Source organism: Cupressus sempervirens, chromosome 7, assembly GCF_028749045.1.
Source record: "Cupressus sempervirens isolate cs-2001-9-10 chromosome 7, ASM2874904v1, whole genome shotgun sequence".
NCBI lineage: Eukaryota > Viridiplantae > Streptophyta > Pinopsida > Cupressales > Cupressaceae > Cupressus > Cupressus sempervirens.
This window is the reverse complement of record NC_143124.1, coordinates 551208639-551231256: the sequence shown is the minus strand read 5'-3', so window position 1 is coordinate 551231256 and position 22618 is coordinate 551208639.

Below are 22618 nucleotides of genomic sequence, written 5' to 3'. Positions count from 1 at the left end.
TAGCTACATCTGTCTTGATGCTTACACCTACTTCCAACAATAAATATGAAATATGTCATATTCATATGCTCATGGTTATCTTACCGATGAGGGTTGTATCAACATTTTGTGCCCCTAATAAAAAATGCTCAGTGATGAAAACTAAGCTATGGAATTAGTGATTACATCCTAGGATTACATTCATTTTAGGATTGCATTTCATTAGTAGAACACGATTAAAAGACTCTTCTATTTTTATATAAAGAATGAGAGGCATAAATCTACCTAGCATTTCACTTCATCTAATTGTACAAGTGAATGACCACACATCCTATCTACAAAAGACATGATCGAACATTTTTTATTAATCTGCATACCAATTAGTTGCATAGATTCATTGCATATCAAATATACTCACTTACATTTTATTGCATATTGAACAAATTCATCCATATCACAATGATTCATTGGTATAATGCAAAACATACATATTCGTATCTAGATGATAGGTTGCATTCACCATTAAATATAAGGTTCATTCATAATTTCATATCTATCTAGTACACATGCATACTTACATCTACATACCCATGTCTACATACATAATTGCATTCATCACATCATTTTCCACATATGAAAGATCTCAAAAGAAAACCAATACATATGCATGCATCTCATATAAAAATGAATCATATAGCTACCTTTCATAGTGTACCCATCATAGAGAATTTTATATATATATATATATATCAAATGTCTCAAAAATATACACTAGTGAATGAGTACACATTGATGGAACAATAATATACCAAAGTGAGGAAGACGTAAGAGAGAGAGAGAGAGAGTCATACTACAAACCTCTCCCTCCCCATCATGTGGATGAGGAGGAGGTGGAACATCAACATGAGTAGGAGGGATAACACCCTTGGAGGCCTATGAATACTAAGAGAACCTCATCACATGTCACTCAAGAAGAAAAAAATTGACATAGGCCACATAATTGTATGCAACTCGAGAGGACTGATGAATCCTCTCATCTTGCTCGCTCTATAACTACCTCACCCACTCACCAATGTCATTATCTATCTCAATAATCCTCATATCTCTCACAACTACCTAGAGCTAGAGATCACCAATTTTGCATTGTACAACTCTCAATCTATCTTGGATCCCTTAGATAACATCTTGTACCTAGATAATAGGGTCTTCTACAATTGGTTGATCTTACGAACCTTGATTTTTCATCTCCTTGTCACCGCCCACCTACTTCTCATCATCACTTGCATCCTATTGTTGCTTTGGGTGCTTTAGTTGTTGCTCCTTACCTCTTCTAATAGCCACCCTCCATTTTTGTTCATGCCATGTGGCATACTTCACCAAGATAAATCCCTCTCCCATCTATGCATCACCCCCATGTACCAACCCTAAGCTATCAAACTCTCATTGTAGCCTCTATTGTATTGGTCTTTAGCCGTGACTATTGATGCTCGCACCAGAATCCAACTATAGGACTAGAAAATAGGTTAGAACCTAGCATACTACAAGAAACCACTAAACTCAATCAAAATACACTAAACCCTTCTAATCTACCATGAAAACCAATTGAAGCATAAAGGAAATAAAACAAATGAAACTCCCTCTTCAATTGTAGCTCCAATGTCCTTCTTTCTTCTCCATTTGATGTAGCTCCAATTTCCTATAGTGCTTGCACAATTGAAAGCAAATAACTAGGATATGATAATGCTATTCAAAATACTAGAAGTATGGCTTGGGCATGATGTGAGAATAGAGACTCTAAGGATTCTAAGGATGTTCTTAAGGATAAAAAATGAGAGCAAAATGGGTCAATTTATAGCCAAAGTGCAAGAGGATAGAATTGAATGAGAGGATGGACACTTGTCACTTCGAATGTGCAACTTGGCATGATATTCCTTAGAATATCAATGACAACCATGACACAATATGTCAAATGTAAGATTCTATGATGCATGAAAGTCAACATGGCTAAAAGTGGAGGAGAATCTATGGCGTGCATATGACACCACAAAGCCACTTGTAGCCAAGAATCTATGACAATGGAAGCTTATTATAGACATGGGTAAGGAACAAAATATATCAAATATGACACATTTTATCCAAGTGTAGGGAGAATATCTATGATGTGTGATGTAAATGTGTCAAGAATAGGTGGAATATTTGAATTAAAATTTCATATATCCACACAAATGGAAATTAGTAAAATGGAAATTAGAAGTGGAAAAATAGGACTTAGAAAATTTGAGAATTACCATAGTTTGCAAATATGAATCAATTAATTAATAAATATCAATTAATTGAGAATGTTGGTTAGCAAGAATAATTAGTAAATGCGAGATGAAAATGATTGAAATGACATAGGATTATATTATGGGTTATCTAATCCTATAGAATAAATTAGTAAATGATTGGCCAATTTGATGAAATAAATGTGATGATATCCTTTGATGAAATGCGACAATTATGTAGATCAACTAGGATGATGATGGGTAGATCAAAGCCATGATCAAATTGATTGACTGATTAGGATTGATAACATGCCAAGGAAACATGACATGGATTAAGAACATGTGACATTTAATGGACCTTGTAAATGCCACAGGATCGAAATTGGTTGACAAGGTTGACCCTAATAACATTGACTGACATTGTTAATGTTATTAAATTTATTGGATAATGTCACGATCTGACACTAAGGGACTCGACAATGTCAATGATTGGATGATAAAAATGACAGATTTGACCTAATGCTGAGGGAGATGATAGTACTAAGGTCAGATTTGATGGGTTTGATAAGATTTGATAGGTTGCCAAGGCAGTAGGGGACACAACAATGCCCAAGGTTCAACAAGTGATGATTGATTTGAGATATTTGACACATTTCAAGTTGATTAGGGTTGATTTGGTATGATTCCAAGTTGATTTGGGATTATTTTGAGTTGTTTTGGATGATTCCCGATTGATTGGGATGATTGGATGTGATTTTGATGATGTTGAAATAGTTTTGGGTTGACTTTGGAAACTTTGGATAAAATAGGGATCAATTTTGAAATGATCTATAGTTGATTTGAAAGGGGATAAAAATGATGAAGGATATTGTTGAAATATGCTCGAATGATAATCAAGCTGGCCAAAAGATCGAAATTAGTGAAATGAGAAAATGGGACAAGTTAGTGTGAAAAAGTGATTAAATAGTAGACGTGAACCATTTTTGAGCATCTACTCCAACCTCACTACATGAGGCAAGATCGGGATAGGGGAAACCCTCTAGGCCTATATAGGTATAACCTCCTTTGCTAGACATTCATCCACTTGATGTACCTGACCCCTACGCTCAATTGGATTTGTGAATCACAAAAAGGGCAAGTACAAATGTAATCTCAACATCGTGGGGTCATGCCTACATCCCCCACATCTAACAACTAGTCATATCTCTATGCAGTGAACCTACTAACATCATCTGTCACTTGCGCTATATCAATATGCAGGAATGTAATGATCCATGAAAACATGAATGAATTTGTTATGTTTTGTAGACAATTTCGGTGTAGTTACCTTTATTTGTTTTGTTATGTATGACATCATTTTGGGACTTAGCCAATTTTCCCAAATGTTTCCATCAATGCCAAAGGGGGAGATTATTGGAAATATGGTTAGAAAGATGTCTTGAGTGTTGTCATTTATGGAAACATATATTCAACATTTCCTTTATGCATTTATAGTTAGAAAATTGTCCAAGTGTTAGACAGTTTGCAACAACACAGAGATAGAGATGATGTGCCCGGAAGACACACTTTGAATTAGCTTATGCACAAAAGAGGATAGCTTTATGAAAGTGTCATGATGACGTGGTTAAGTGTACAAAAGAATATGGACAATATGACACAAGTTACAGTTGAAATACGAATACGGGTATTTAATAGAGAAGAACAAAGCATAGCACCACATCAACAAAACATGCATAAGCAATGTACTCCTCAAACATATCCTACATCTGACCAAACTATCTCCATACTCAATTAATCGAGAATCTCTCTATGTGATGTATTGATCGTCTGATCAATGGACAAGAAACTAACATGTATGCCATCTGTGACCTTGCCTCCACTGATGCCTCTATCTCTCTCCATGACCTCCACACAATAGATATCAAGTCATCTATCTATCGCTACCAGTAATCTATCTTACCCAACAGGGGTTGAGTAATCTTTCCAGTGTATCTCATGATATAAGCTTGATCAAACTCCATTTTCACTTAGAGAGGGATGTATAAAAGTCAAAAGTCTCAAATGAATTGAAAATGACCCTTTTGGGCCTTATACAAGTTTTGATCTAATTTTCAAACATGCTCTGATCAATGTAAAAGCCACCCCCTACCTAGTTTGATGACCCTGAATCCATTTTTAGGATTGAAATCAAAATCTGAAATATGATATCTTGAAACAACTCAAAATTGTATTTAAAAAACTTTGGGAACGACATGGTCAACCACTTGTGCAGTCAACCAAATGACATGATATTAACCTTAGGATGATGTCAAATCAAGTTATCCTCAAAATTTTGACTTTTTCATCAACACTAAAAAATTGATCAACAAAGGTCAAACTTGGTCAACAAGAACCCAAATCATTGCAAAACATATTCAAAATCCTATGCAAATCATCCACAATTAGATCTAATCAATCCCACATCATGTATAATCATCATTTAATCTTATTATTCAATCAAAATACTTCACATCAACTTTCTATCATTTCATCTTTCAATTTCTCTCCCGAGGGGGCAAGATGATTACATCATCAAACCTATCTTACATCAATATGTCAATCTAGAAACCTAATCTAAATTGAAAGTCCTCATTACTAAGGGAACATCATAAGACCAAGGGCATCTTTGTTTCATTAAAATCCATATCAAGTTGAATACCCTACAATCTTTCTACATTTCGTTCAACTTGATCAGAGTCTATATCAAGTTGAGGTCAATCAATCTTTTTGAACAAATGACTCCCCTATCAAATCACTATGACATACATCTATATTGACCCTCAAGGGGCATATTAGGTTCATCAAATTATGATATTGTCTTATCAAGACATGCATTTAGTTTCATCAAAATCAATATCAATCTGAATATTTTGACCTTTTATCTCAATTGATCTTTGTTCAATCAAGTTCGGAGTCAGTCCTATCAATTGAATTTTGTTCAATCAATGTCAAAATTGGTCTTGTTTCTAAATTAACCTTGGTTCAATCGAGTTCAAAGTTGGTTTATCTCAATCAACCTTTGTTTAATCAAGTTCAAAGTCGATGCTCAATTAACCTTTGATCAATTAAGATCAAAGTCAATGCTTAATCAACTTTTGTTCAATCAAGTTCAAAGTTGGTTTATCTCAATGGATATTCATTCAATGAAGTTCAAAATCTATTATTTTCTCAATTGACCCTTGTTCGATCAAGTTCAGAGTCAGTTTATCTATCCTATCAATTAATCTTCGCTCAATCAAGTCTAAAGTTAGTTTATGTATCATTAATTAATCTTCATCCAATCAAGCTTGGAATAGATTTCATTTGTCACCATCCATTCAGAATGGCTTCACAAATGTATGTCAAATTGTCCTATACTTTGCAATTGGTCATTGTTTGAATCAATGCACTACCTGCACATCAATTTAAAGAGGGACAAATGTAATCACCCAAAATTGGTACTTCAAACCAAATGCCCCCAATCTCAATTATTGATAAAAAATCACCAGAGTCATAACGAAAAGGTGCATCAATTTCTATTTATCAATATGATTTAAACTACCGAAATTGCATAAATCATCTTATTTACAATTATTATCAAATATTAATTTATTCCTAATTATCAATATTAATTAGCAATAAAATAATCAAAAATCAATTAATTAAATTAAATGTCCTAGCACATTAATTCAATTAAACCTATTTTCCAATTAACACATAAAAAAGGAATAAAATTAAGTAAATGGAATTAAAAATCTCAAAAATATTAAGTGTTCCAATTGAACCTAGATCCAATGAGTGCTAAGTGTTCCATTTATTGTCACAAGAGATGGATTTGTGTGAATCACTAATCATGAAACATGAGTCAATGAGTTTGACTGAAAAACTACACAGCTAAATCCTGATAGCAATATCACAACTCCTTAATTTTCTCAAATCACTCCAAATCATGAAAAAGTGATTAAGTGTTAACTAAACTTACCTAACTTTGATTTATTTGTTAACTCTTATGATTGCTTTGTTAACTCAGTTCTGGCTCATCCTGAACACAGTTTTGATTACCCTGTTAACTCCCTTCTAACTCAACTTTGATTAAATCCTGAGATTTCTATGAAAGCAAGAATCTCACTTGTCATTTGGTATGTACAATTGAAGAATAAAGAAAAGCTATTGGAATTATCACAGAGTTATTGTGTATCAACTTATGAAGAGTATCATTGTTTTTATGTTTCCTAGATTTAACATTGCATTCTTAGATCACTCATTTAGATTCACTTCATTTCATTTCATTTACATTCAAAAAATACAAAAAAATAGCTCACCTTGCATATAAAATCCTTCATTGTAGTATAATCTATAGTCATTGAAAGCTTTTGATTCTAAGAGCATTTCACATTCTTGCTAGATTGAAGGAAATCAGTCACCTAGTTAGATTAATCATGCTTCATTCTTGTGATTCCTTTATCTGATTTATCTAATCTATAATGATTCATTGAAGTGTATTATTTATAGCTACAAGACCACATTTAACATGCACACATCAAAGAAGAACTCATCAAATACTACAAGTACTACAATGAGAACCAAACACACATCACATAATACTGAAAGCAAGAACAACTATATACATCCACATCACATTTACAAGGACACTACAAAAATTAAATGCATCCATGATATACACATCAACTATCAAGAAAAGAGATAAATTACAAAGATACACATATGTCATCACCCAATAATCTCATATATATAAGAATGTCATTAGTACAAGGTACAATGAGATCCAAAATATGGATATGTCAAAACTCAAACAAAAAAAATATCTTAAATATGTCAAGAGCATCATATCAAAATCATGATCTACTCCAAGTAAAATCTACAAGAAGAACTCTCAAGACTAGATCTTCCCCTCCTTAAGTATGTGGTGGGCGAGGAGGAGGAACCCATCATCATTCCAATACTCATACTGCACCTGTTGACTATCCTACATGTTGTGAATATATAGGCATTCTCTTCCCTAGGGTTACTGCTATAATATAAGCACCATAATAATATTCCATTTGGCTCCATGATGCTCCACCTCCTGCCAAGCTTTATCTCTCTCATGAGTGAGAGTCTTCTCTTGCTTATTCCTCTCTCAAGTCAAATCCTCTATATAGTAATCATACAATGCTATTGTGATCTTTCCTGTTGAAGCTTTTCCTAAAGAGCCCTCACCTCTGCCCCAAGCTGGGCTACTATATCTTCTATCAGCTACTCCAACAATCTCTACTCTCGTGCCCTCTACTCAAACTGCCCTCTAGGCTTCTCAGTAGCCCTATGTTGTCACAAGCCTCCATCCACTCAATGTTATACATGCCACCCCCCTTTTTGGGCTCATCCTTCTCCATGTCTGTGGCTCTACCTGCAGAGCCCAATGTCCCCGCTCACTGTGACTCCTTTTTTGTCCTGACCTTGGAGCCCTATTGTTGTTGGCCCTAGATGTCCCCTTTGCTCAATGTGTAGGATATTCCCTAGGTTTATATCCCCTACCTCCTACACCTCCACCTTCACCCTCATCAACATCGTCTACCCGAAGCACTCACCCTGCACGAGCTAACAACTCTCTATGATACTCAGTTGTGATATTGACATCTAATACATTGAGAAATAGATCCCACTGCACACAATACAACTCTTTCATCTCCCTATCACACTCCTTGTAGGGAAATATTTGACCCCAACCGAGATCCTCCTCTCCTATATATTAAGCATCATTTGCAAAATCACCTTACTACTTGTCAAACTATTGCAAGACTGATCAATGTAACCTATATACTAATATATGTATGACATCCCTGATGCCCACTGACTCACTATTGGTGAAGTTACAGGGATATTCTCGTAGATCCATATATATCTACACAACCAATACCTTGACTGACCAACTCTTACCTCACCAATAAGCCACATCATGCAACCCTTGGTAGAGGTCACATAATAGACTTAATCCCAAGGAAAAATGTTGTGGTCATGTAAGTATATCCATCAATAGTTGACCCCATATGCTTAAAAACCCCTGCTAGCTATGATCTACTTCGAGCACGCAATTGATTAATGACAGAAGTACACAGAGAAGCAATAAATCTATTTCACACTAAGCCATCATAGACTCCCACGTGATATGATGTTCCAGGATAGTATGATTGCTGAAAATCCACTACATAGTAGCAATGCCCTCTATAGAAGTTTGATCAATATATACTTGCACACACAAGGACAAACATCAACATAACTCGTGATACTAGCAATATGACAATAACTACATATCAAAGGAAATACACACAAGGTATCCATCATAGGAGATATGAAGAATCTTATACACATCCTCTATAGTAATAGTGATCTCACCTATTGGCATATGGAACATGTTATGCTCTAAATGAAATCTCTTAGCTAAGGCTATCATTAGTCCATATTTTCCTAGATATTTGGGAGCTACAATAGCTTCTCAATACCCAAGCTTGCAATCGCACCTAGATCATGTGCATCAAAGAGCCTAACCAGTCTCAACCTTTAAGGATATGGGCAACAAATGTGAAGATTCAAAAAGTGCTTCTGCATCAATACTAAGCAAATAATGTATCATAATCAATAAACAAGGTATTCAAAAGTATTATATCATATCTATAAAGCACTAGCATCAGACAAGTAACAACTCTAACTGAAAAACGAAGTGTAAAAAAACATAAAAAGATCATACTATATTTATGTTGACATACATTTATCATACGATAAACTTGCTTATGGTATATGACACAAGATTTTTATATGATACATTGCACCAAACGATGCAATACAATAGTGTTCTTGATACAATTATAACCAAAATTATGATATGATAAAACTAAAAACTATCTTCTATCATGTGATTAAACTCAACATTATCTGCAATACAAGAAAATATCACACAATTAATCAAGCACAACTACCTAAAACATTGAAAAAATGCACAAAAATGAATGAAATTTGGTTCAATTTTGAGGTACTTACTAGTGGGTCGTAGTCTAGAGGCCAATCATGCCTCTTGGATTGCTCGAATTGGTAAGATCACATTAGAATTAATGTTTTTCTCTTGAAATATCTTTAACTTCACGAAAAGACAAAAGAACAAATGATTTAAAAATGACCCTTTGAGTCCCCTTACATAGATTTTGACCTAATTTTCAACTCTTTGATTGATGCAAAATTCATACCCCTGAATAATCTCAATGTTTTAAATCCATTTTCAGGATCAAAATCAAAATCTAACATCATCTTGCTAGTTAAAGTTGTCATTCAAGCTTTCTGGTCAAACATAGTTGATTGCCCTTCTAGATCACACCTATTGATGCAAAATTGATCGAATTTCTTCCCAACAATCCAATTTGACTTGACATCATTTCTAAAAACTTTTGGTCAACCTTAATTAATCTTGGTCAACTCTAGCCAAAGATGGTCAAATCGGGGAAAATTCTTATCACTAGGTGGTCAAACTTGGTCCAAATGCTCTTGAAATCTATCTAAATCGATTCTCTATCATCTTGGACCCTAACTAATCCCAATTCAATAAAATCTATCTCATTTCTACATCTCCTCGATATCATTGTGATTTCGATCCTAAGGGGGCAAGAATATTCTATCATCAAAACTATAAACCAGTCAAGGTTCCATTGCCAGGGGCATTTCATCTTCATTGCTTCACATCAAGTTGAGATTTTTCAATCCTCTGCACAAGTGATTTCATCACTTCACATCAAATTTCTCAAGGCATGGGCTATATCAATTTTCATCGCACTACATCAATCTAATAATGTTTAAACAATCAAATTATTCCTAATGTTAAGTTGCATTACTTTACATCAAGTTGTATATCCCAAATTCTTTTCATCAATTCTAGTTCAATCAAGTTAAAAAATTGTGTAACATATTTTTGTTTGATAAAGTTACAAAATAAGTTTCCTATCAAAATTGTCAAGTTTCATTTGATCAAGTTCAAAACTAGTTTCCTATCAAGCTCACTAATCTTTGTTTGATCAAGTTCAGAGTTAGTACTTCTCAAATCAAGCTCATTGTGCTTTGTTCAATCAAGTTCTGAGTTGGTTCCTCTAAGGGTAGTTCATCGCTGAAAAATAGTTGTTCGACTTCAACACATTCTTTGACTCAATGCACTGTTTCCATTATGCCTCAAAGAGGGGCAAATGTAATAACCCATTTTTGGTCTAGTAAACTATGTGCCCAAAACATGAAAGTATTAATACACCCTACTATGCATAAAATTCACCTTTTGCATAGTTAAATCATTAACAAATAATATTTAATTGATTATAATCTGAAGTTTGACCACTTTATCATGTCCTAATTAATTAAAAGAACTCTTCCCCTTTTAATTAAATAATTAAAGACCCCACTTAGATGTGCACATGAAATTCCTCTTTCTAAAATAAAATAAAATAAAAAGAAATTAACTCCACTGAAGTACACACCTTTTGGGAAGTTTCAAAAATTGAGAGCACATGGATCACAAATGAAAATATCTCCACCATTTCTTATTTTTACATCTCGTCCATCCATCTAATTCTCAAATCTATAAAATGAGGCCTCTACCTTAGTTCAAAGGATCTTAATTTCTTGCTATCGTTTTATTTTATCAATCATCTAGCTTATTTTCCTTTTCTTGTTAAATTAAATAATCTAGTTTAATTTAGGATGACTATAATAATCCATATTTTCTTAGCTTCACTTTCAATCTAGAAATAATCAAGATTTTGCATGCATGCATTCATGGAGTTCTCGAGGATCTTGTAAATCCATTGCATGCTTCCTCATTGAGTCTCTCATTCTGTAGTGCACCTTGTGAGTCTCATTTGTTGATATTCTAAGAGCAAACAAGTAATATAGATCTCACATGCTATGGATAGAGAGCTATAAGTCACCTTCTAGATTTTATTCAAGTTATTTAGAGTCATTGCAATCTAGGAATAATGGTTTATAGAAGTATTAGTGGCTTAGCTTAGTTGTTACAAATGTACTGATACAACTGTTAACAAGTCGCTTGTCAAGAATAGGTGCACTTATGTTTTCAATAAGATGAAATCTTGCAATTTTAAAGCCTAGCCCACTTGTATGTTTAGGATTATTCAATTCAGCATGAATCGGTTCAACTAAGCCTTTATCATTTCTCCATATAGGGTATTTTCCTTTATATCCCATGCATTGCATTATCTCATATCCTTTCCCATATTTTTCAGCTGAAATTTCATAGTGTTTTACTTTTCTATCCTCATCTTCTCCTCTGTAGATCCATGCAAGGATAGCCTTTTCTTCATTCTCATCCTCAAGGGGCACAATTGATTGTATAAAATCACCATCATGAATAACTTTAGCTTGTGAAGTAGATTGTTTCATAGCTTCAAAAGGTCTTCCATAGTAACGAGGAGATGGGGGAAGACATCTCAATGCTAACTTTGAGTTACTTAACACATTTGAAGTTTAGTGTAGAATTCTCAAGTAAGGAGATAACTTGTAGACTTTTCTATTGCTTTTATTTTCTACATTTTTATTGCAAGACAAAAATTTGTTGGGACAATTTGAGTTGCAAATATGTTTTATCTTTGTTCCTAAATTCACAAAGGAGATATAGAAACACTTTGAGCTTTCTTGAACTTTTAAGTTACCAAAAGTTGTTGATAGAGTAAATGTTATTCTTACATCTAATCTTTTGTTCATAGGGATTAAAGATCATGTCGTAAAGGTAACATCTATTTTGAAATAAGAGTATATAATGAATGTTCCACCCCATTTTATCCTAGTGTAAATAGAAATAATCAAGTGTTTAGTTGATTATAACGACAATAAGGAGTAGTCTTCTCTTTGAAGTAGGAGGCATTGTGTCACAGATTGTGGCTAGAGCCACCATTTTGCAATTTATCCCCATATTATAACTTACAAAATATCCACCCAAAAATTTATATTTTGAAAGTTGGAACAAGTGTTATGTTTGAGCAGATAATGAATGAGATTGCCACATATATTACACAAGATATAATTTTTAGTCTGAAGATATAAAAAATGACTAATAAGGTGACACTTGCAAATATGACCCCAAATAAGGGGAAGGGGGGCAAAGAAAAGTTAGTAGAAGATGATATTCCTAAGTAGAAAATAGGGAAAATTAATGAAGTCAAGGACAATGAATCTTTAAAAAATAAGTCCAATCCTTGCAACTAGAGATGCCACAATGGAAATGCTCAAACAAACAAGAAACAAGGAACACCAATGCAAGGAACAATACTATATTATCATCAAGTTGGCTTTCAAATGCAAATATTACATAACCATTATCAATATACAACTACTAACAGGCCAAATACATTCATTGTACTCATCAAATTGCTTGTAGTTGATCATCCCTCAAAATTAGGATAATTCCTACATACCTAAGGGCCTCAATTTCTTCTTCTTATCTTCTACCAATCCTTCTTACTAAAACAAGAACCTCTACCCTACTTACATACAAGATCGCTAGCTACAAGTTAGCTTATCCAACCCTAAATCCCAAGATAAACGAAATATATTACAAACAGATAGGTTGGGATCTGAATTCGTAAGAACCCCAAATGGATACACCATATTGTCTTAACACACAAGATGATCAAACACATGTATAGAAACATGGAACAATGTACCATTTAGCATCACATGTTGTGAATGTTCATCACAAGTTGAATCTTGTCACCCTAGTTGTTAGAACAAGAAAGCTAATATAGGATCAAATCGATCATAAGATAACTTCATTTGGACTCACAGGAACAAGATGAGAAGCTAGACAAAGGATCTTTATGATGCCTAGACTACATTCATAAGGATCACATAAGATAACAAGCCAACTAGACCATTCGTAACCTAAAAAAACAAAAGAACTACCCAAATGAACAGTAACAGATAAACTAAAAGAAAACATTTTTGGGTGCTGTAGAAATTCCAACTACCCAAGGATGTTCTTGCATTAGATGCCCTAGGTGAATAAGATGTTTCGTAAAGAAACTTATGAACATATGATATGATTTGATACTTAAATCTCATGTTCATTCTTAATGCACATATCCTCTTCATAAAAAGGAAATGGCTGCACCAATTCTACAAGTTCACAAAAGCAGAAGAATACTTTCCACTATCTAGTAATTCTCTACAACTAGTCCCACAATCTCTTCTCTGGCTAATCCCACTACGCCAATTGTTTTTTCCCTTTTCACCTTTGTAGTCAACAAAAAAAATCTAATCTACTCTTTGATGTTTGACTCCCCCTCTGACACCATTCACCAACTTCTTGTAATGCCCCGCTCGAGAACCCAAGAGAAATAAACCTAACATGTTACAATGTTTACTGAACTATTTTTTTTTTTAAAGTTTAAACAACATCAAGATAACATTAATGCGGAAGCAATATGAACATACACATCAAATACACATATGCAAATATAGATACAGTTTCAATTCCTCAAGGGTTCCTTTACGTTGAGTCACATTTAATAATTTTAAATTAATTAGTTTAAGTTCCAAGTACAATGTCTCGTGATCATAAGGAAATGACAGATACATAATCGCATAAGCAAAGCATAAGTATAGCTAATACAATGAAAGTACATCCAATTAATAACATCCACTGCACATGTCGCAAGGTATGTGGGAATAGATACAATACACCAGAATACATGATCACACACACACACACACACACACACACACACACACACACACACACATATATATATCATCTGAAAAGAAGTCTCTGAGATAAGAAATAAGAATGATAAAGGTACATCTTCTACAACGAACATCCAACAGCTCGCAATGTGAGGGGGACCCAAATGGTAAGAAGACACTACCTCCCGACCGTGTGGTTACCTAGTCAGGCTTCCATTCCCACCGTGCAGGGAAGATAATGAACAATCCTCATACGGCAAATCAAACATAAAACATTCCTAGGCAAGGTACCCCTAATAGCCAAAACTACCTCCAAGGTAACACATGCTACTCAAGAAGATAAAATAATCCAAAATTAAGAACACTCAATCCAATACCAACTCCACATAACCAACATCATACATGAACCAAGTATAAACCAAATAGCAAGATCATAAGATAAAGTCAACGAAAGATAATCACCTCAAGTCAAAACCCACATATCAAGAGTACATCATCCATGAAAGACCAATCATCATCAATGAAAGTAATAACCACAATAAACACATCCAACAATAAGTACACCACCAAAGGTACACTAAATCCACAAAGATCTACAGAGGAGACTCGAGCTACATACTAGGGAGTGTCATCACATGGCTGCTTGAGTTACCCTGGACTAATCTCTTAATAGACCCCGAACCCTCAAGCGTTGAGTTACCCTGTACTGGTTACTCTGAACCCCGGACCCTCAACATCACACATGTGGAAACTAGAAAGCCCTCTCAAGAAGACGAGGCACTCATCCCATTCCCATCCTTAGTCTATACAAGCACTCAAGGCATAGTTGGGTCAAATATCTCTAACTTATCTTTTTTTAGTGTGTTTTCCCCCCAAAAGTTTTAATTACTAGATTATCACTTATTACATAATTTGCATTAGGTTACCCTAGCACTGACCACTTTGGGTCCCAGACCCCTATGCAAGCCACTCCCAAGTCATGTACCTAGACAACCTCTCCTAAGCACATAAAAACACAGTTGTGTCCCATACCACAACATTCATAATGATCAAACTCAGTTCCTTAACAGGCAACCTGATAATAAGATGGTTCTCCCATCCAAGTAAACATTATTGTACCACAAAGCATATCTCATAAATGTAACTTCCAGCTTAAAACATAAGCCCATTACAACATCCAGAACAAATAAACATCATAAAAGAATCACAAAACACATTTTTACATCTAGCCACAAAATAGTATCAAGAAACTCCATAAAACCTCTGGTGTACGTCCTAGACTGGTCAAGATCTAAACAACCCCAAAATCCAAAAAGCATAGACAGTACAGTTGCATAGTTTGCATTTGATTTGAAAATACACAATAGAGTCAAAGGTAAAGTTTCTGTTTTGTCTTCAATGTACGTTTTAAGTGTAGAAGACTCTCGGTTTATCCCAACTAACAACCCATTCATTTATTCGACTTAAATATGTAAAATTACCATCATAATAAAAGTCATTTCCTAGTAGAATACTCTGGAAGTAATAGTTTTATTCCATTTGAGTTATAAAAAGAAAATAACAGTTCATTGATTTTAAATAAAATAACTATAATTTTATTTAAATCAATATTATTAAATATGATAAATTAATAACTTCATTAATTAACTCTTATCATTAATAGATCCTAATTAAATCAAATTTAATTAGATTAATTAATAATTAATAAAGCTATTTAAATTTATTTAATTACAAAAGATTTATATAAATTAATAATAAAATTATTAATAAATAATTATATAATTTAATAATACAAAATGTTATTAAATTAAAATGTAAATTTATTAAATTTAAATTAAATAAATTTTAAAACGTATTAAAATTTATTAAAAATGAAATAAATATATAATGGCGTGTTTAAAGGCCCGCCGGCCTAGTACCTACGACAACAGGGTACCCTGCTGCGCGCAACAGCAATACCGACTGTCGCGGCCATTAATGCCAACAGCAGGTATTGGGGGGGGGGGGGGGGGGGGGGGTAATATCCCCACCCTATCCATTATATAATATTTTTAAAATTTTAAAATTCTTTTTTAAAACTAAATCAATTTGCCATAAAACAAAAAACACAATAATTTTGTTTATTAAAAGAACAATCCCCCTAATAAAAACTTAGATAAATTATTATATATGAAATATAAGAATTGTTTTATAATTTTATAATTTTTTTATTTATTAAAATATATGATGCTCATTTCATTCTACTCCACGAATATTTTTTTTTTAATAACACGTACATTATTACTCTGATAGGAAAACCATATTTAACCATTCAAAATTTCTAATTCAAAATTCTCTCTATTTAAATCTCAATCCCTTTCCTAGATTTAATTTCTCAATTCCAATTTAATTCAAACCTAAATATCGATTTAATACTAATTTCTTTCAAATGTGGAATGAGGTTTTCTAAATAGTTGTTTCATTCCAGATTCACAGATGAAATCAAATAGCAAAAGATCCAGAACGAAGGGTGGCAAGATTCATACAACAAAATTTGAGAAACAATTTTCAACAAGCACGAAGAAGACAGAGATCCGACAGTATTTCTACAATGGTTCACAAACCCTACCTTGATCTAATGCTAACAATTTGGTGAAACCCTTGCTAATCCAAACCCTTCAAAGCTTCCAAAGATTTCTTTGTTCCCCTTTCAAAAGTGTGTTCCCTGAAATCTGTGTGTGCAATAATGATCCGAAAACTTTCTAATATAGAATCTAATTACCTTTTAGGGTTTCTGTCTCCACAACTCTAAAATTACAATTATTTAATTTAATTAATTCTTTCATGCACAATTAATTTTTTTTAAAATTAAGATATTCTTTTATTATTCCTTTCATGCACGTTAAGTGAATCACTAAATTACTTTATTTAACTTTCCACTTGTCTTCACTTTTAAGTTAATTTATTAACTTTTAAATCTAATGTACACATTATTAAAATATCTTTATTAAGTTCACATATTTTATCCTTTTAATTACTTTTCTATATTTTAAACTCATTCATGCGAACTTAAATCTTTTTCATAAATTAATATCTTTTCACTTCTTCATTTATTTTTTAACGTTTAATTTGATAAATATTTAGTAACTTAAATAACAATAATATTTAGCATTTATTTAAAAAAATGAACTCCAAATATATTATTATTAAAATAAATATTATCACGTTCTAAATTTATTCTAAAACTTTTATCTTCAAATTCAGTTCTTTTTATTTAATTAATTTCTCAATTAATTAAATGTAATTAAGTATTAAAATGTCATAATAATTTTCCATTAAATTAAATCATCAATTTAATCTTTTAATTAGACTTAATTAATAGAAATTTATCAAAGACTCATAAAACAACATACACACAAAATACTCACGGGTTTTAAAAAGGGTAGACGGTCTGTTATGAGTCCTCCTTGCAGGACAAGTATTTTAGGCTATGGCTAGGATTGGACCTGATCATTATCTTCCCATTCTCACCATTTAAGTATATTTAATTTGGCACGCTCATCTTGACAATTCTGGGAAGTCGATGCTTGGTACCTGCATCCTGCATAAAAGACGAGCATGTACATGTATATAATATATCTAAACTAAACAAACAATGGCGGGGATTGGTTCATCGTGTAGATTCTGACTAGCAGGTGACTACAACTCCCTCCCTTAACCACATCAAACACATCAGACAGAAAGATAAAATAAACACGCGCACCATACACATGCAAGTATGGGGTAAGTATCGTAAAAATCACAAGTCTAACATCAAATGCGTACATATAATAATGCATCTCTATCAATACAACATAATCATCATTAAAGACATCATGTTAACATTTTTATGAAAGAAACCACATGTACTAACTAGGATCATCAAAATATCATTAACAACACATGAATGAAATCAACTAAGCAATAATAACTGATACATTTGTAATCAAAGTCATGAAATAATATCATAGTATTATAAATCCAATATCTCTAAAACAAATCAATGCATATAATTGACCTAAAATAATTTGACAATGATAACAAAAATGCGAACTAGGGGCAGGCACTACACTTCTCAACCTCTGAACTACTCACAAAATTCTACCACTCATCTTATTCCTTCCTTTGGTAACCATCTAGTTAGCACTGCTCATCAAGTTCACCAGTCCATATTCATGCATTATATTCTTCAATAATTGTACAACCTTAGTAATCTTATCAGCTACCTACTACAAATCCATCATCTTCAAGTCCAAAGCAGTTTGATCTCCTAAGGGGTTTGTCCCCAACAAACTTAGGTTCTTAGCTTTCATTCCTTCCTCCTTCAAGGGAACTAAAGTGAATCTCTTTCCATCCTTCATGATAGATACTATATTCCTTTGACAATCATGAATAACACCAACACCATATTGCCAAGGTCTTCCCAAGAAATATGACAAGGACTCATGTTGACAAACATCACACAATACCTCATCTCACTATAGTCCAATGTTGAAATTAAGCCAACATTGTTCTTTCACTTACACCATTTGGTCATCTTGAAACAAACTCATCCCATGAGGACAAGGATGTTTAAGTCTTCTAAATCCAAGCTTTTATACCATCTCTTCATATACAAGGCTATCAATACTTCCACCATCCACAAAAATCTTTCAACAATTGTCTCCTTATTTACAAATAGTCTAGAACAATCGCCTTCTTTGCATAGACTCCAACTCCTTCTTACTCAATATAACTATTTAGAATATCAAATATTCTCCCATTTTAGGTGCAACATCCTTCTCAACAAGGTCATTTTCATTTTCTCTCTTCATGTGCCACTACATTTTTTTTCGTTTGCTTGAAAACTGAATATTGGAATGCCTATGTCCAACATTACCACATTTGAAACAAGTACCTTTGAACTTTGCATTACCTCTACCCCTTCCATGAATCCTCTAAATAGGTTCCTCTTCAATTACAAATTTATCTTTGCCCTCATCAATAACCAATTTATCCCTAGCACTAGGGGTAACTTGTCTTCTCTTTAACTTATCTTCTTCCTTCAAAGCATACTGATAAGCATCCTCAAAAGTACTAATTCTTAACACACTTAACTCATCTTGAATGTTAAGTCTTAAAACATTAACATACCTAGCAACCATTTCCTTAGATGCTTCTTAGTGTTTAGATCTAACTGTCATCTTGTAAAATTATTTGATACACTCAAAGTTTGCAACTTCTTAAACAAGTCCAATACATAATCCTTTGGCATGAACTTGGCCTCAAGTCTAGAAACCATAACTCTCCATCTAGTGATCTTAGGTTCTCCATTACCTTCACTATCTTTCTATATTTCTTTCCAACATAAGGTAACACGATCCATCAACTTAGTATGTGCAAACCTTACCCTCTGTGGATCTCTAATGTCTTCAAAATAAAAGTAATCTTCTAGTATATTAATCCAATCTATCAAATGATCCAGATGTAATGAACCAACAAAGTTAGAAACATCAAGTATATGACTTTTACCCAATTGTGCCACAACCTTCATTAGTCTTTCTTCTTCTGTTGGTCTCAACTTCAACTATCTCAAAATCTTCTGCAACTACTTCAAATTCATCTTCTATTTCAGGATTCCTTGTAGCTCCAGTTAGCGTATTTCAAATTTCAGCCCTCATCTCATTTATGAATTCCTCCATTATCTACTCCAATCTTCTAGGACTCATCCTTCCAGGTGACAATCTTACAAAGATGCTAATCTTCAATTTCTCTAGGTTTAGTGATCTGGTCACAAGTGTTGATTTCCCAACTCTAATCAAACAATCCACCAACAACTGATCTTCTACCACCCCACAACCAGGAACAAGTGTGATCCTCAAATTTTCCAAGACTTACTGTACAACAACCAATCCTTCTTCTGCCACCTTGCATTAATCTCCAGTTAATGTGGATAGAATCCTCAACTTCTGTCACTCCACAATTACAACGTAAATAAGTCAAAGACCGAATCCCAATGCTTGTTTTGTATGATGTAGAACCTCAACCTTGCTCTGATACCACTTGATGCAGTCAAGGATAGAGAATCTCCAAAAGAGAAGTCCAAACCTTGCAACTAGAGATGCCACAACGAAAATACTCAGAGAAATAAGAAACAAGGAACACTGATGGAAGGAAGAATGTTATATTATCATCAAGATGGGCTACAAATGCAATATTACATCAACATTGTCAATATATAATTACTAACAAGTCAAATGCTTTCATTGTCCTTATCATCATGCTTGTAGTTAATCATCCCTCAAAATTAGGACAACTCCTATACACCTAAGTGCCTTAGTTGCTTCCATTTTCCTCTAACAATCCTTATTTCTCCAATTCTTCTTCCCATCCTCCTTACTGGAACAAGAACTTCTACCCTACTTATATACCAGATTGTCAACCACAGATCGATTTATCAAATCATAAATCCCAAGATAAAAGACACATATTTCAAATAGATAGTTAAGGACCCATATCCATAACAATAATCCCAATAGATACATCATGGTGTATGAGCACACAAGTGGGTAGACCACATTTATAACAACATAGAACAATGCACCATTTAGCATCACATGTCGTGAATCTTCATTGGAAGCTAAATCTAGCCATCCTGGATGTTAGAACATGAAACCCAATATAGGACGAAACCGATCATAAGATAACTTCATTTGGAATCATCAAAACAAGATGTAAAGCTAGACATAGGATCTCCACAATGCCTAGACCATGTCATAAAGATCACATTAGATAATGAACAAATTGGACCGGTCACAACCTAAAACAACAAAAAAGCTATCCAAATGAACAATAACAGATAAACCAAAAGGAAACCTTTTTTGGTAAAGCAAGATTGCCAACGACCAAAGGATGATCCTGCATAAAAATAAAATAAAGGCTACTATAGAAGAAAGAGGGTAAATAGTTGTTGGTGAATCTTTTAGAGGTTTTGAAAGTTTTGTATTAGATTTGTCCAGCCTACAAATGCAATTTCACTCTATAGCAACAACAAAAACACTACTAAAAGTACCTATATCACACACAAAGATAGATCTTGACCAATTGCCTCCCTTGCATAGATTGCACCTAGGTCATATAGTTCACCATTATGCTCACAAGGACTTTGTGGAAACCGATAAGGATAGCACTAAGGTAATAGACAATGCAATGGAACTTCTACATGAAGGACTCCTTGGAATCCCAATAGATGAATCACAATTTAGTGTAGGTTAGTTACTGTTGTTTCTTGAAGGATTCAAGCAATATATCTCCACTTTGGAGGCCATAATCTTAAGGGATGCTTCAAAAAAGAAGGAAGAGTAGAGATTATAGGAGCTAGTAAACATGTCTCCAATTGTCCACAACATGCTACAAGAGTTTCCCAAGGACTTCGAGAAATGTGTGAATGAAGTTATCATTGTAAATCAACTTTTTTAGGTATGACCCATGTCGACAAAGAATATATAGGAAAAAGTTGATTCTCGGAGTCTCATATTGTACAATTGACGAACATAATTGATTTCAATAAAGATGAAGATGGCTCCAAAAGAGCACAAGTAAAAAAAATTATATTTGCAAATCGATCTTTTGACAAATCAAAAGAAAAAGATAAAAGAATAATTTGGTCATTTGCATGGTATTGTTAATCTAAAGCTCATCAATATAATAAAAACTTTTAAAGGATCCGATATAGTAAAGATATTTAAAGGGTTCTAAAAGTTGATTTAGGAGTTAAGGGCTTCAAAGAATATGAAAGATACAAAAGAGATTCTTGTTAAGGTAATAGGTCAATGTACATTTTTTTATGACAAATGATTAGAAGACAACCTAGGTAAAAATGAAGGTGATCCATTATGCCATTTTGCCTCCTCCAAAATAGGTTGTCCATTCTTGGTAGTAAGACAATTATGGGTTTGTACAATTTTTGGTTTTCCTTCCTTTTGGTGCATTTCCTAAGGGGGAATTGGAGTTAAGGGGGGTGTTTGTACATATTATAAATATGTTTTGTTGTGAAGGATATGTACAAATGTTTTTACAATGATTTGGTGACACCCTTTGTACTTGACGTCAAAGGGGAAGAAATATATTAGCGCTATGAAGAGTCCACAAGTGTTGCTATTAATCACAAGGGAGGCGATTGTTGTACATATGATGTTATGTTGTCATTAATGTCAAGCTTTTTGCAGCTGCTGTCTGAAAGATGGATACAAACATCAAGGAGTTGTGTTCTGTAGTGATTGCATGTGTTCAGAGTGATATAATGTCAACAATGCACATTTATGTTGTCATAGATGAGTTAATATTAGTGAAGAATATTGTAAAAGATATCTCCGAATGTCTTATCTGGAGCTTTGGTCATGGTGTCAGTTGTCTACACATAAAAATTGCTAAGTCTGACTATTTTGGTGAACAATTTGTTAGACTGAGTTTTGCTTTTTGCTCTACATTGTGGCACATCCATATATTTCCCTCATAATTGGAGTATATTGTTTGTATATGTCAGGGGTTGATACCTCCCTGGTTTCATGGTCTATTTTGGTCTGCAACAAGATATTTCTTCTCTGCAACAACTTGATAAATATTATTAAAAA